Source organism: Ornithorhynchus anatinus, chromosome 12 (assembly GCF_004115215.2).
Source record: "Ornithorhynchus anatinus isolate Pmale09 chromosome 12, mOrnAna1.pri.v4, whole genome shotgun sequence".
Taxonomy (NCBI): Eukaryota; Metazoa; Chordata; class Mammalia; order Monotremata; family Ornithorhynchidae; genus Ornithorhynchus; species Ornithorhynchus anatinus.
Genome location: NC_041739.1, coordinates 17025621 through 17039245, shown reverse-complemented (window position 1 = coordinate 17039245; position 13625 = coordinate 17025621). Strand labels below are relative to the sequence as shown.

Sequence of the window (13625 nt, the reverse complement as noted above, 5' to 3'; positions counted from 1 at the left end):
TATTATTAGGACACAGAATTAAGATTAATGTTTATGCCTCTGGCCTTATCCCCGGCAGTATAAATTACCTGACAAATCTAGGCTAGATGTAAATTAGGGATGATGTAAATATTTTCCACTAAAATGTCTTTGGGTAAAGTGAGGAGCATCCAGTGAAAATGCAAGGAAGGAAATTGCTAAAACTAGGTCACATCTACACCACATCAGCTACTGGGAACATGTGGCCATTTTCTATGCAATTTGGTCATGTGTCTTTGTAGGTCCAAGACAAATCATCCATAGATAGGATCCTGTAAGCTCATTGTGGCCAGGGTTTACATTTACCAATTCTATTGTACTTTCCCAAACAGTAAAGTGTTCCACATACAGTAAATGCTCAAATCTACTGATTGATTGACTGATTGATTGGAAACATGTGGTCTCAGAATGTTATCCTCAGCACTCTTTCCTCTCAGGCTACCTCTACAGAGGACAAGGGCACCAGAGTAGCTGAACCTTACCTGCTGGCTTTCAGGGATTCTGGTCTTCAACGGTTCCATGTGGTATTGTGGTCCACAAGTAAACCAGAAGAACTCCTGCCAGAGCTTAGAGGCCTGTACTGCTTCTCCTAGCGCTCCCTCAAGCAAGAGCAAGGGCCGGGGGATCCTCAGAGTTCCTCATCTGCACTCTCTATTTCTGGTTTATTTCCAGGCAGGTTGCGTCCAGACAGCACCGGACCTGGCAGCCTGAGAGCAAATGTACGGAAAGCCTGGAAACTGAGGGTTCACTCCACCCTGCATTCACCCTCCCCCCCACTGCCATGGAAGTGACAAGGGCAGGGAAGAGGTGACCTTTTTCCTTTTTTTAAATATGGTATTTGGTAAGCACTTACTATGTGTGAGACCCTGTACTAAATCCTGGGGTAGTTACAAGATAATTAGATTGCACGGTCCATGCCCCACATGAGGCTCACAGTTACCGATGAGGTATCTGAGGCACAGAGAAGTTAAGTGACTTAAGTGACTTGTCCAAGTTCACACAACAGACAAGTGACAGAGGCGGGATCAAAAGCCAGGTCTTTCTGACTCTCAGGCCTGTGCTCTATCCACTAGGCCATGCTGCTTGGCTGGGCAATACTCTCGCTAACATTTCTAGTACTACCTGGATCCACGTAATCCTCTCCAAAATCAGGCATCATCCGCATAGAGCCAAGTTAAAATCAGAGGAGAGACTTTGCGTCCAGACGTTCAGGTCCCTTGCCACCCAATCTCCCACACCCCACTGCTCTCTTTTTCGGCCAAGATCTGCCTCAGAATCTCTGGGTAAGCATCCCCTTACCTTTCCCTTCTGGCATCTGAGCCTGTATATAAATTCACCTGTCTAGGAGGAACACTCTGTCTTGAGAGATTTCTATCAGCAAGGCCAAAGGCCCTGGTTATTAAACAGGCCTATTTACATTTGGATGTTTCTTTCCACACCACTTCCATTGCCAACGTAGATACTACACTTAAAGCTCCATGCAAACGGGAGCGGTAATCATCACGGAGCCTGCACCCTCTCACTGAGTTGCTGAGCAGTTATTGCACCAATCTGTTGGCAGATTGCAGAGAAGCAAAATAAATTAGAGATGGGAAAGATCTATGTAGGTCATCCTGCCGTTCTCTTGCCAGCAATGGATTGCTTCCTCCACTGGAGCCTCAGAGTACTCTGTCTCATCCAGTTCTGAATGACTCAAATGATGAAGCGCTCACCACATCCCTTGGCAGAGGGTTGTACAGTCTGCAATTACAGACCTCACTGGGAGGAAATTTTTCCTCACATTCAGCCTTTCTTTCCTTTAACAAACCGTTATACCATTCCATTTCATCGCACCTTTGGCGGGGAACAGTATCTTCTAGACTGCTAACTCTTTATGGGCAGGGAACGTTTTTGCTAATTCTGTTGTTTTGTATTCTCTCAAACACTTAGTACAGCACTCTGACATAGTCAATACCGTTGATTCACTCATCAATTATATGTCAATTTGGACTTAACCCAGCTCTGTTCCTCTTCATGCTTCAACCAATTAGTCTCTTGTATTTACTGAGTGCTTACTCTGTGTAGAGCACAGTACAAAGCATTTGGGTATGTGTGATATACCAGAGTTGGTAGAGAGGTTCCATGCCCACAACAAGCTTACTGACAAATAATAGCCAATTCTGCCTTCTATACCTCTCCTGCAGCTCAATCCATAGCACCTAATAATAAGAATAATAATAACAATAACTGCGGTAGTTGTTAAGCACTTACTATATGCCAGGCACTGTACTGAGAGCTGGGGTAGATACAAGCAAATCAGGTTGGACACAGTCCCAGTCCCACGTGGGGCTCGCAGTATCAATCCCCATTTTACAGATGAGGTAAGTGAGGCACAGGGAAGTGGAGTGACTTGCCCAAGACCATCCCGCAGACAAATGGCAGAGCCAGGATTAGAACCCATGACTTTGGGACTCTCTGGCCTGAGAGTTGCTGCTTCCAGCTTTTGTAATGGCTTGAGAAGCAGCGTGGCTCAGTGGAAAGAGCCTGGGCTTGGGAGTCAGAGGTCATGGGTTCGACTCCCTGCTCTGCCACTTGTCAGCTGTGTGACTGTGGGCAAGTCACTTAACTTCTCTGTGCCTCAGTTACCTCATCTGTAAAATGGGGATTAACTGTGAGCCTCACGTGGGACAACCTGATTACCCTGTCTCTCCCCCAGCTCTTAGAACAGTGCTCTGCACATAGTAAGCGCTTAACAAATACCAACATTATTTTTTTTCATCATTCAGTTCCACAGCCTCTTAAACCTTTGCTTCTTGCCTTTCTCAGCAATTCATCCAAATGTTTCCATTTCCATTCACATTCAAAAAGAACAAAAATAGGCCTACCACAAAACCAAAATCCACTCTACTAAATGTCAGTACCTTTTCAGCTGCCAATTAGCCTGGTCACAAAGACACTGCTGTTTAAAATGAAAGTAGGTTGCTTGCTTTTAAAAAAATATACCCAACAAGTGAGATGAGTATGCTGTGGGTTAGTGGCACCCTTCAAGCACTCTTTAAGTAGTCAGTGGCAATCCTAGCCCAGTAGTTCTTGTCTATTTCTTCCTTTAGGTAATTCCCCCCGGCCCAAAAAAGCTTCAAGGAGTGCTTTCTAAAGGAAGAGGTCACAAATAGAATACCATTGCTATAGTAAATGAATACACGGCTAAAGTAATTGTATCGTTTAAGGTGAGAAAAGACTGCCCGAGTGGAATTTTAGCAAAACAAACCAGCTGGTGTGGCTGTTAAGGTTCATGTGAAACACCTGGAACTTTCTCCCGCCATTCAGCCATTTGGAAAGTTGTGCAGCTTAAACATTTACATCCCTGAAATTCAACCAGAAAAAAGTCTAAGGGTTCCCAGACAAATTTCCTACTTCAGACAGTATTTTTAGGTTCATTTTGTAACCTCTACAAAGGTTTTTTTTTTCCTTTTAAATTTCCTTTTTAGGTCAAATGTAGCTTTCCCTCAGGGGGATATTTCTCCTGTGGATGACTCATGTGGGGTTTTGTCTATCCATCCAAGCCAGAGTTTGTTCGCCACTTTACTTTGGCTGCTGCCATCGTCTAGGGGACCCAGCTCCAATATCCAGAGAGATTTCCCTTTTTCCATAGTGGGTGTTCTTTGCCACAGAGAGGTAAGGAGATGGTTAGAAAAGCACTCGAGATACAGGCAATGCAATGACCTTCCTGGTTCTTTTAGTGCTGCCAGAGGATTTCTTCATTGGTTGTGTCTGTGATAAGCCACAGGCTAGTTCCTCGGGGGACAGGGCTGGACTGAATTGACTCCAAAGACATTACTGAGATATTACTGAAGGTAGATCTTCTCCCAGGATGAACACTTGAGAGTTGGGAAAGAAGAAGGGAACTCATAGGCCCACTGCTCCTTGTCTCTTCCTGAAGAAATTCTCAATGGTTGGCTCTTTCCTCTGACCGGCCTTTGGTGGATGTCGTTGGGCCTCAGATTGACCTACTGGAATCTCCCTGACAGCCCAGTGGACCAAGCTGGCTCTCCCAGGGACTGCTGTCTGCCAAGCAATTTCCTCCTTACTGACCTCCCTTCCTCCTCTCTCTCCTCATTTCAGTCCATACTTCACTCGGCTGCCCGGAGTATTTTTCTACAAAAATATTGAGGCCATGTTTTTCCACTCCTCAAGAAACTCCAGTGGCTGCCCATCTACCTCCATATCAAACAGAAACTCCTCACCATTGGCTTTAAAGCACTCAATCATCTTGTCCCCTCCTACCTCACCTTACAACTCCCCTACTACAACCCAGCCCGCACGCTTCGCTTCTCTGATGCTAACCTTCTCACTGTACCTCGATCTCGTCTATCTCGCCGCCAACTTCTCACCCACATCCTGCCTCTAGCCTGAAACGCCCTACCTTCTCAAATCTCACAGACAATTACTCTCCTCCACTTCAAAGTCTTATTGAAGACACATCTCCTCCAAGAAGCCTTCCCTGACTAAGCCCTCCTTTCCTCTTTTTCCCCTCCCTTCTACATCATCCTGACTTGCTCCTTCTTTACAATTGCCCCAGCTGCATAGCACTTACGTACATATCTTTAATTTATTTACTTATATTGTCTACCTCCCCATCTTGATTGTAAGCTCGTTGTGGGCAGGGAATATTTGTTTATTGTTGTACTGCACTCACCAAAGTGCTTAGTACAGTGCTCTGCACAGAGTAAATGCTCTATAAATACAATTGACTGACTCTAGAACAGACATAAGCATAGCAAAACAGCCATTCATGTCCATGACATGACATAATTTATAATTTATAGTGAGGTTGATGTACAGAGCTTGCCAGAGGTAAGGGTCCTCAGTGACTGGAGGGAAGATGGTGTCCAGATAGCCAAGAGAACACAAGAAGGTGAGGCAGTAATTACCGGATGTTTTGTTTGGCCTGAAGAGAGGCAGAGCATACCAGGCACAAGAGTGGGAGAGGAAGCATTTAATCTCCATTTAAAGATGAGGAAACTGAGGCACAATAAATGTAAGAGACTTGCCCAAGTTCATGAACTGACAAGTTGCAGAGACAGGATTAGGACAGTCCCGTGCTCATTTCACTAGGTCAACCCAAAAATTACCTAGTCTTTAGTGGTGGACTGCATCTAATTCAAGCTCAGCTCAGAGCAAAGACTTTTCATTCCTCCAAGTCAGAAGCAGTGACATAATGTTCATCCCATGTTTTCCTGCCATGCTCTGATGGATAAATAACAACAAAATTTAGACACTATGACGCAGTTTGGTGCTATCTGTTAAGGACTAATGCTATGTTTAGGATCATACAATGTTATAGCAGATTCCAAGCATCACTCTAATAGAGAAGGGTTCAAGAGGGTGTCACCAGACAAATGACTCTATTTTGGGCCAAAAATGTACATTCTATAATTTCCAACCCAGGAAGGCACAAATATAACCTCGCAGTTCCCCTATTCTCCCTCCTTCCATCCCTGTTTCCCCAGTACAATGGAAATACCCATTCATCCTGGTAAGGATTTATTAAAGGAAAGCCTACCGCCCAGTCTAGCAAAATGATCATCTTTTCATTTTAGACAACCAGATTTATAAAGTAAGCTTAAATGGACTCTAAGCTATAAATGATTTTAAAACAGCAATGTCACAAGCATAAACACACAGGACATAGAAAAAGTTATTTTATCCATATTCACTCACACATTTAAACACTTGATAGGTTTACACATCATGCAAACTGAGGGCAAAGAAATACTGCTTCAGGACTTGAAGTTTTTTGTCTGTATAGATGAACTTGCAATCTTTATATGACATCCCTTGGCCTGGAATCATCAATAAGCTCCTTTATCTCCCTTTACTCATTCCACTTTCACTCTAGGATCTGGGGCACAGTTCAACAGGAAAATCCTCATTCACTGGGTCAATCAATAAATCATATTTATTAAACCCTTTCTGTGGGATGAGCACTGTACTAAACATTTGGGAGAGTATGATAGAATTGGTAGACATAATCCCTGCCCACAAGAGCTTGCAGTCTAGGGTCCTGAGGAAGGTCACAAGTGAGATGATCATGCTTTTGTGGCAATTGATCTTTGCATAGCTAAAGGAGATCTTTGGGAAGGTCCAAAGTCAACAAAATCATAACTGCTTTGAAGATGCTGACACTCCCCCAGAAGCGTGGTGGCCTTAAACCTAAACTTTCTCGTCATCAGATGAGTAATGAACCCAGATTTGTGACTGGGAAGCTTTTCTCAAATACCATCAACTTTCCTTATCTAGATTGGTCAGGGCCTGCCCTGATCGGCATGTACTGAAACTACAGAACGCTGGGAAAAGAAAACGTAAATGGATTCTTAACACAGTGCCACAGAGAGTAGAGCCTTCTGCAGGCATTATGAAATTCTCATTACTCTGGAATCCATCCAAACTCTGAACAGAGAAGATAACATGAAACAGGGTAAACATAACCCCGTTCGGTGCCGAGTGCCGAATCAAAAAGTCTTATGAAAAGCCTGAGGTGTAGGAACTTGTAAGCCGGGGAAATGAAGTTGTACTGTTTCATAACGTGCTTATACCCAGCCCAAGAGTGAGATCCCAACTTCAACTGTAGCTTCCTAATTAACCTTTTAAAGTGGAAGTGAAGGACAACTAGGGCTTTGCATCCACATCCATGGATCTAAACCAAGATCTCTTTGCCTCCCTACAGTCGTTTTATGAAAAGATCACCCAGCTCCATCACTTGACTGTTGTGTGACCTTGGATAAGGCATTCACCTTCTCTGTGCCTCAGTTTCCTCAACTAAAATGGAAATTAACTATCTGTTCTGCCTCCCTCTTAAGACTATGGAGCCCTGTGGGAACGGGACTGTGTCTGATCTGAATAACCTATATCTATCCCAAGCTTAACACAGTGCTTGGCATATAGTAAGTATTATCTAATATTAGAAATAGTATTATCATCATCATCATGACCTTCTGACTTTAATGGGAAGTCACAGGAAAATTGGACCTGAAAACTATGTTCCATCACACTTGTTTTATTATCCCCAACCACTCAGCAGCTTCCCCACTTTGAGAAGCACTAGGAGTCCATTCATTTCTGAGTTATCTGAGCATTTAAAATGGAATGACTTGCCATTTTACATTGGGAAAAAGTATGTGTATCTTATGTTCTCAAAACTAAAATGTGGTGGTTTAAAACATTTTCCCCATTTGGTCTCTACATAGAAGTGACAGTTTGGTATTTCAAAAATGTATTAAGTGTCTGAGAACAGAGGATTTGAAATAGTGTTAATGAAATGTTACCTATTAAAGCCTCTTTTGTTAATGACAAACTACGGAAGATGAAATATATAAAACTAAACACACCAAGGATGACCAACTTGCCTTTCACATAACAGGTGTTTGGTGGAAGGAAGATTTGAAGAACAGTTCTTAGATAATGGAAAAAGCACGCTAGCATGATCATAAAATGTATGGGCACTATTATTGTTTACTGTTCATTTCCCTCTCCCCATGCACTGAAAGGTAGTGCATTTTTTTTATGATGATATTTTTTAAGCATTTACTATGTGCCAAGCACACTACTAAGTACTGGTGTAGCTGCAAGCTAATCAGGTTGGACCTTACCATGTTCCATATGTGACTCCCAGTCTTAATCTCCCTTTTGCAGATGACATCAATGATGCACAGGTCAATTAAGTAATTTTTCTTAGGTCACACAGCAGGTCAGGGGTGGACTTCTTGGAGAGAACTTTACTTGAGCACGGAGGTAGTTTTTCTTTGTTTTTACACAATCTGCACAAACCTTACCACTAGAAACTGATTCGCCCCTATTCCAACACATGTGGGAAAAATTCTTACAGATGAGGTCTTCTCCACTTTTAGAATGTTGACAAAATTGTGGCTGTGGCTTTTGTGCTTTTTAAACTATTCTGGGAGGAGCCTAAACTCTGCCATGATGCTTTCCTGATCTTATATTAATTATTATTATTATTATTATTTTCCTTGTTGTCATCCTCTCTACCCTCTATTATTCTTAGATTGGAGGCCCGTTCAGGACTCTGTACAGAGCTTTATACATAACATTCATCAATTAATGAGATGCACTGAGTGATGACTGTGGTAGACACTCAATAGGACTATTACTATTTAATAATAATGGTATTTGTTAAGTGCTTACTATGTGCCAAGCACTGTTCTAAGAGCTGGAGTACTGTTCTATTTCTTCATCATCCCAATATTTCCCATATTCTTTCTATTCCTTTTGCTGATCTTAATAAGTGTCTTAACACTTTACAGTTGATTATTGAATCGATATGATTCTCTGCTTAAAAAATACCTCCAGAGATGCTATCATAAATGGTGGATAATGGTAAAAACTAAAAATGTAACTGAGTCTTATTCCAAAAATAAATGAAATGTGTCAGTAGTTTGCTCTTATTTTGTTTATTTTAATAATAATGATAATGTTGGTATTTGTTAAGCGTTTACTATGTGCAGAGCACTGTTCTAAGCACTGGGGTAGATACAGGGTAATCAGGTAGTCCCACGTGAGGCTCACAGTCTTAATCCCCATTTTACAGTTGAGGTAGCTGAAGCACAGAGAACAAGGAAAATGATAATAATAATAATAATAATGATAATTAATATAAGATAAGTTAAGTGACTTGCCCACAGTCACCCAGCTGACAAGTGGCAAAGCCGGAATTCAAACCCAAGACCTCTGACTCCCAAGCCCGGGCTCTTTCCACTGAGCCACGCTGCTTCTCTACCTTGCCAAACAAATTTGGCCAGTTTTTGGCCATGATAATTCTTCAGATAATGTTTTTTTTTAATTATGACTACTGAGAAGATGCCTAGGCTGAGCACTCAAACCCCCACATATTAGTAGTCCTATCCATCTGACAGTGGTCCAAATAACCTTCCAGTTTAGCCCAGCACCACCAGAACAGACATTTCAATCAATTGAATACATTCATTGAATGCTTACTCTGTGCAAGGCACAAAACAAAAAAACTGGGAAAGTATGATAGCATTCAATCCATCACTTGAATTCATTGCACGCTTACTGTGTGCAGAGCATGTACTAAGCTCTTGGGGGAATACAACACAACAAAATAACAGACATATTCCCTGCCCACAGCATAGACATGGGCCCTGTTTTCAAAGAGCTTACAATCTAGAGGGGGCAATAGACATTAAAATAAACTACAGGTAAAGAGAAGCCACAGAGTTGAAGGAGCAGTACATAAGTACTGTGGGTGTGGGAAAGGGAGTAATAATAACAATAACTGTGGTTTTTGTTATGCGCTTACTACGTGCCAGGGACTGTACTAAGTGCTGCGATGGACACAAGCAAATCGGGTTGGACACAGTTCCTGTCCCTCGTGGGGCTCACAGTCTCAATCCCCATTTTCCAACTGAGGGAACTGAGGCACAGAGAAGTGAAGTGACGTGCCCAAGGTCACATAGTGGAGCAGTGGCAGAGCCTGGATTAGAACCCATGACCTATCAGCCTGTGTTTTATCCACTACACCACACTGCTTCTCAAGTGCTTAGGTGATGCAGAAGAGTTGAATTGGCAGTAGGTGGAGAAGACCTCTTGGAGGATGTTTAGTTTTCTTTGACCCCGAAACCTTTGATCGTTACTTTAGTTCCAGTCATACATTTGATTCAAATATCACAAAAAGTGTCTTATTAAATCTTTGTTTAAAAGTGAGTCTTCCATACTATCCTCAATAAAAGTAGCCGTTCAGGCTTTAAAGTAAGACCTTGTTTTATGGTTGCTATAAAGGATTATTAAGAAGGGATGGTGACAATCTGTGTTTCTTTCTCTTCACTGACTATCACTCTGAAAAGGACAGGGGAATTGATAGTTTTGGGTTTGTTTTTGTTCTTTTTCCTGCAAGTTGTCTACGAGGGTGATGGGAATTCCTGAGACACCTCTTGAAAAAGATAAAGCAGATGGCTCCAATGTCCTCCTCAATATCATCTCGTCATCAATGTCTGAGGCAATGTGACTCAAACTAAGTTTATAAGTCTAGAATTCAATGTTTCTGCCATTATGGTCTGTTCAAAGAAAAGTTCCATTGTCACACCTACTTTACAGTCCAGTCATTTAGATCCCAGGAATATGAAAAGGCAACATGGGAACCCACAGAACTCTTTTCTGCAGCTGGCAAAGATATGGGAAGAAGTGGTTTATTGCTATTGTTCTTGTCTGTCCGTCTCCCCCGATTAGACTGTAAGCCCGTCAAAGGGCAGGGACTGTCTCTATCTGTTACCCATTTGTACATGCCAAGTGCTTAGTACAGTCTTCTGCACATAGTAAGCGCTCAGTAAATACTATTGAATGAATGAATGAATGAATGAATGGTAGGGAAAGGGCAGAAAGTAGAGGACTCGGTCAGAGGCACAGTTCCCCATGTCCGAGACGTTACCATCTGCAGGGCTTCATCCAGGACTGCGGACCTGGATATGGTCCTGACAGAACTCTGGATACCTCCTGGCAGCCGGAGAAGCAGCGTGGCCCAATGGAGAGAGCACAGGCTTGGGAGACAGAGGTTCTAGCTTTTAATCCTGCCCCTGCCACTTGACTTCTGCATGACCTTGGGTAAGTCTCTTAACTTCCCTAAGCTTCAGTTTCCTCATCAATAAAATGGGGATTCAATACCTTTTCTCCCTCCTACTTAGCCTGGGAGCCTCATGTGGGCCAGGGACTGTGCCACACCTGCCCATTCTGAATCTACACCAGTGCTTAGTACAGTGGTTGGCATGTAGAGCTTTACAGATTCCACAATTTTGATTATTATTAATGCCCAAGAGCCTCTTGAGGATGTCATGCACCTGAAGGAGAAAATCTTTGGTGCTGCCTCTCATGCTACAGAAGATGGCATTTTCAAGACTGCAGCAATGCATGAGTAGAGACAAAGCCGCTGCTGTGGTCAGGAGCTCCATGGGTGAGCAGAAGCCCCTGGTAGGGGTGTTAATGGGATGAGGTGTTAATGGGATGACCTGGGGCTGGTGCATCTACCCCAGTGCTTAGAACAGTGCTTGGCACAAAGTAAGTGCTTATTATTATCATTATTATTAGAGTAAGACCCGACTGCCGGACTTACTTTTAAATGAAACAACTAACACCTGGAAAGACGAATTTATTTCAGGGTACGGTGGAAGGGAAAGTCACTAAAAAAATGATAAACAAAGATGACTGCTGTGCTTGTGCAATGTCACACAGAGTGGGGACTACGGGGACTCCATGCATGTAATGGTGGCCATCTTTATAAGGTCTGGTCCAGAAGCCATCTTGCTAATATTCCAAGCAGTGGCCATTTTGAGGGATGAGGAATGTTTGGCGGGGCCCTGTCACATGCCCTCCCTGAGGGGATCGCTTACCTCCCTTAACATCAGAAATTGACGTGGCAGGGACACCAGGAGAAGTTAAGCAGTCCCTAAATCTGTAGCAGCGTACGCCATTTTGGGGCTTATTTCCACAAAGGCTGAGACAAACGGCACAGGAGGCTAGGAGCAGCAGGTAAGTCTTCTGGGATCTCTGCCATGTCCAAAGCTGACAGGGGCCCTAAATTGTCCTGAGAAAGGCCTGACTGCCCACAGTGGTTTACATCACCCTTTCAAGTTTACTTTGTCCTCCCGGGTCAATTGCCAGAATTGCCAGAATTTCTTCCTGCAGTCTCCCTCCAGGAAAGGCATATGTGCTAGAAAAGAGATGAGGACGGCCCAGGTGAGTTCTGGATTTGCGAGAATGTCTCCAGAACTCCCACGACAACAGCATGACCTTTCAAGGGCTGAGTTGGGCACATCACACTCAACCCAACACCACGGGACAGCAAGTAGGCTCCTAGCCACAGTCTACTACATCTTCACTTGTGCCTGTCCTTTCCCCCAACTATAGTGCAAGCTCCTGGCTACCAGAAATCATTATGTTCTATTTCCTCTGTAACTCCCCATAATGTGGGCAGGGAAACTGTCTTCCACCTCTATGTGTATTCTCCCAAGTGCTCAGAACAGTGCTTTGCACACAGTAAGTGCTCAATAAATATGAATGACTGATTGACTGACTGCTTACAACAGTCTTCTTTACAACAAGCTTACCACAACGGTTGGTGAGGAACAAAACAAATGGAAACATCCAGAGTTTGTATTAACAGATTAACAATTGTCATAATGCAACGAGCCTCTTTTTTGGTATTATAAAGCAGTTAAATGGGTTGCTGATCCTTCCCGGCTCCCCATTTCTCTATGTTGCCAATTTTCCATAGTGCATGGGGCGAGAGGAAGGGGTCGGTAGAAGGGTAAGGGGGCTTTCTGATTGGTGAAGAGAGTGCCCGGCATAATAGGGCGATCTATGGAAACTTGGAGAAGCAGCATGGAAAGGCCACAGGCCTGGGAGTCAGAGGTCCTGGGTTCTAATCCTTACTCCACCACTTGTATGCTGTGTGACCTTGGGCAAGTCACTTAACTTCTCTGTGCCTCAGTTACCTTATCTGTAAAATGGGGATTAAGACTAAGGCCTATGTGGGACAGGGACTATGTCCAACCTAATTGCCCTGTATATCTCCCAGAGCTAAGTACAGTGCCTAGTACACAGTGTTTAACAAATACCATTTAAAATAACTGAGACACAATGCACATTTCAACTTTCAACCCGACACTGAATGGGCAGTGTGGCTGACACTACAATTACCTTTGTCTTGTCTTACGCTGTGGAGTCGTTTCCAACCCATAGCGGCTCCATGGATACATCTCTCCCAGAAAGCCCCACCTCCATCTGCAATCGTTCTGGTACTGTATCCACAGAATTCTCTTGGTAAAAGTGCGGAGGTGGTCTACCACTGTCTTCTTCCACACCGTAAACTTGAATCTCCTCCCTTGACTCTCTCCCATGCTGCTGCTGCTGCCCAGCACAGGTGAGTTTTGACTTGTACCAGGTGGCCTTCTACTTGCTAGCCACTGGCCAAGCTAGGAATGGAATGGGTATGCTTGACTCTCCCTCTCGTAGCCGAGACTGGTAGAGTACTGGAAACTCTCAAGGTGCGATCCTGAGAGGATAATATTACCTTTACCATATAACAAATGTTAAGTGCTTACTATGTGCCAAACACAGAAGAAGAGTGCATATAGGGAATCATTTTATGGTGGATAGAGGATCCTTAATTGCTAAACGTGTCTTGCCCTTCAGAGGATCCAGTATCTGGTGAAACAAAAGCATGATTCAGCAGAAGCTCAACGTACCAAAAGGAGCTTCTCTGCAGATCGCCGATCAGCCAAGGATAGAGAACATTCGTGGAGAATTTGTGTGGGATATAAAAGAAGCAGTCAACCAATGGTAGGCTTGTACTACAGCCCTACTCTCTTGAACCCCCTTGTTCATTCCAAGCGCTTTGTTCATACCCCCTTGTTCATTCCAACAAGTTGCCGACTTGTTCATTCCAAGCGCTTAGTACAATGCTCTGCACATAGTAAGCGCTCAATAAATACTATTGAATGAATTGAATGAATGAACCCCCTAAGAAATAATTCACTTGGGGTATTGAGAATATCCCAATCCACAGAGACAAAATAAATAATTTAAACTCTGAACATTAG

At 43.3% G+C, this 13625-nt stretch overlaps 1 protein-coding gene across 1 annotated transcript in view; it reads right to left on the bottom strand.

Moving 5' to 3' along the window:
* The window catches only part of GASK1B (golgi associated kinase 1B), a 34792-nt gene that overhangs the window by 8423 nt on the left and 12744 nt on the right, over positions 1-13625 (bottom strand). The window lies entirely within an intron of this gene.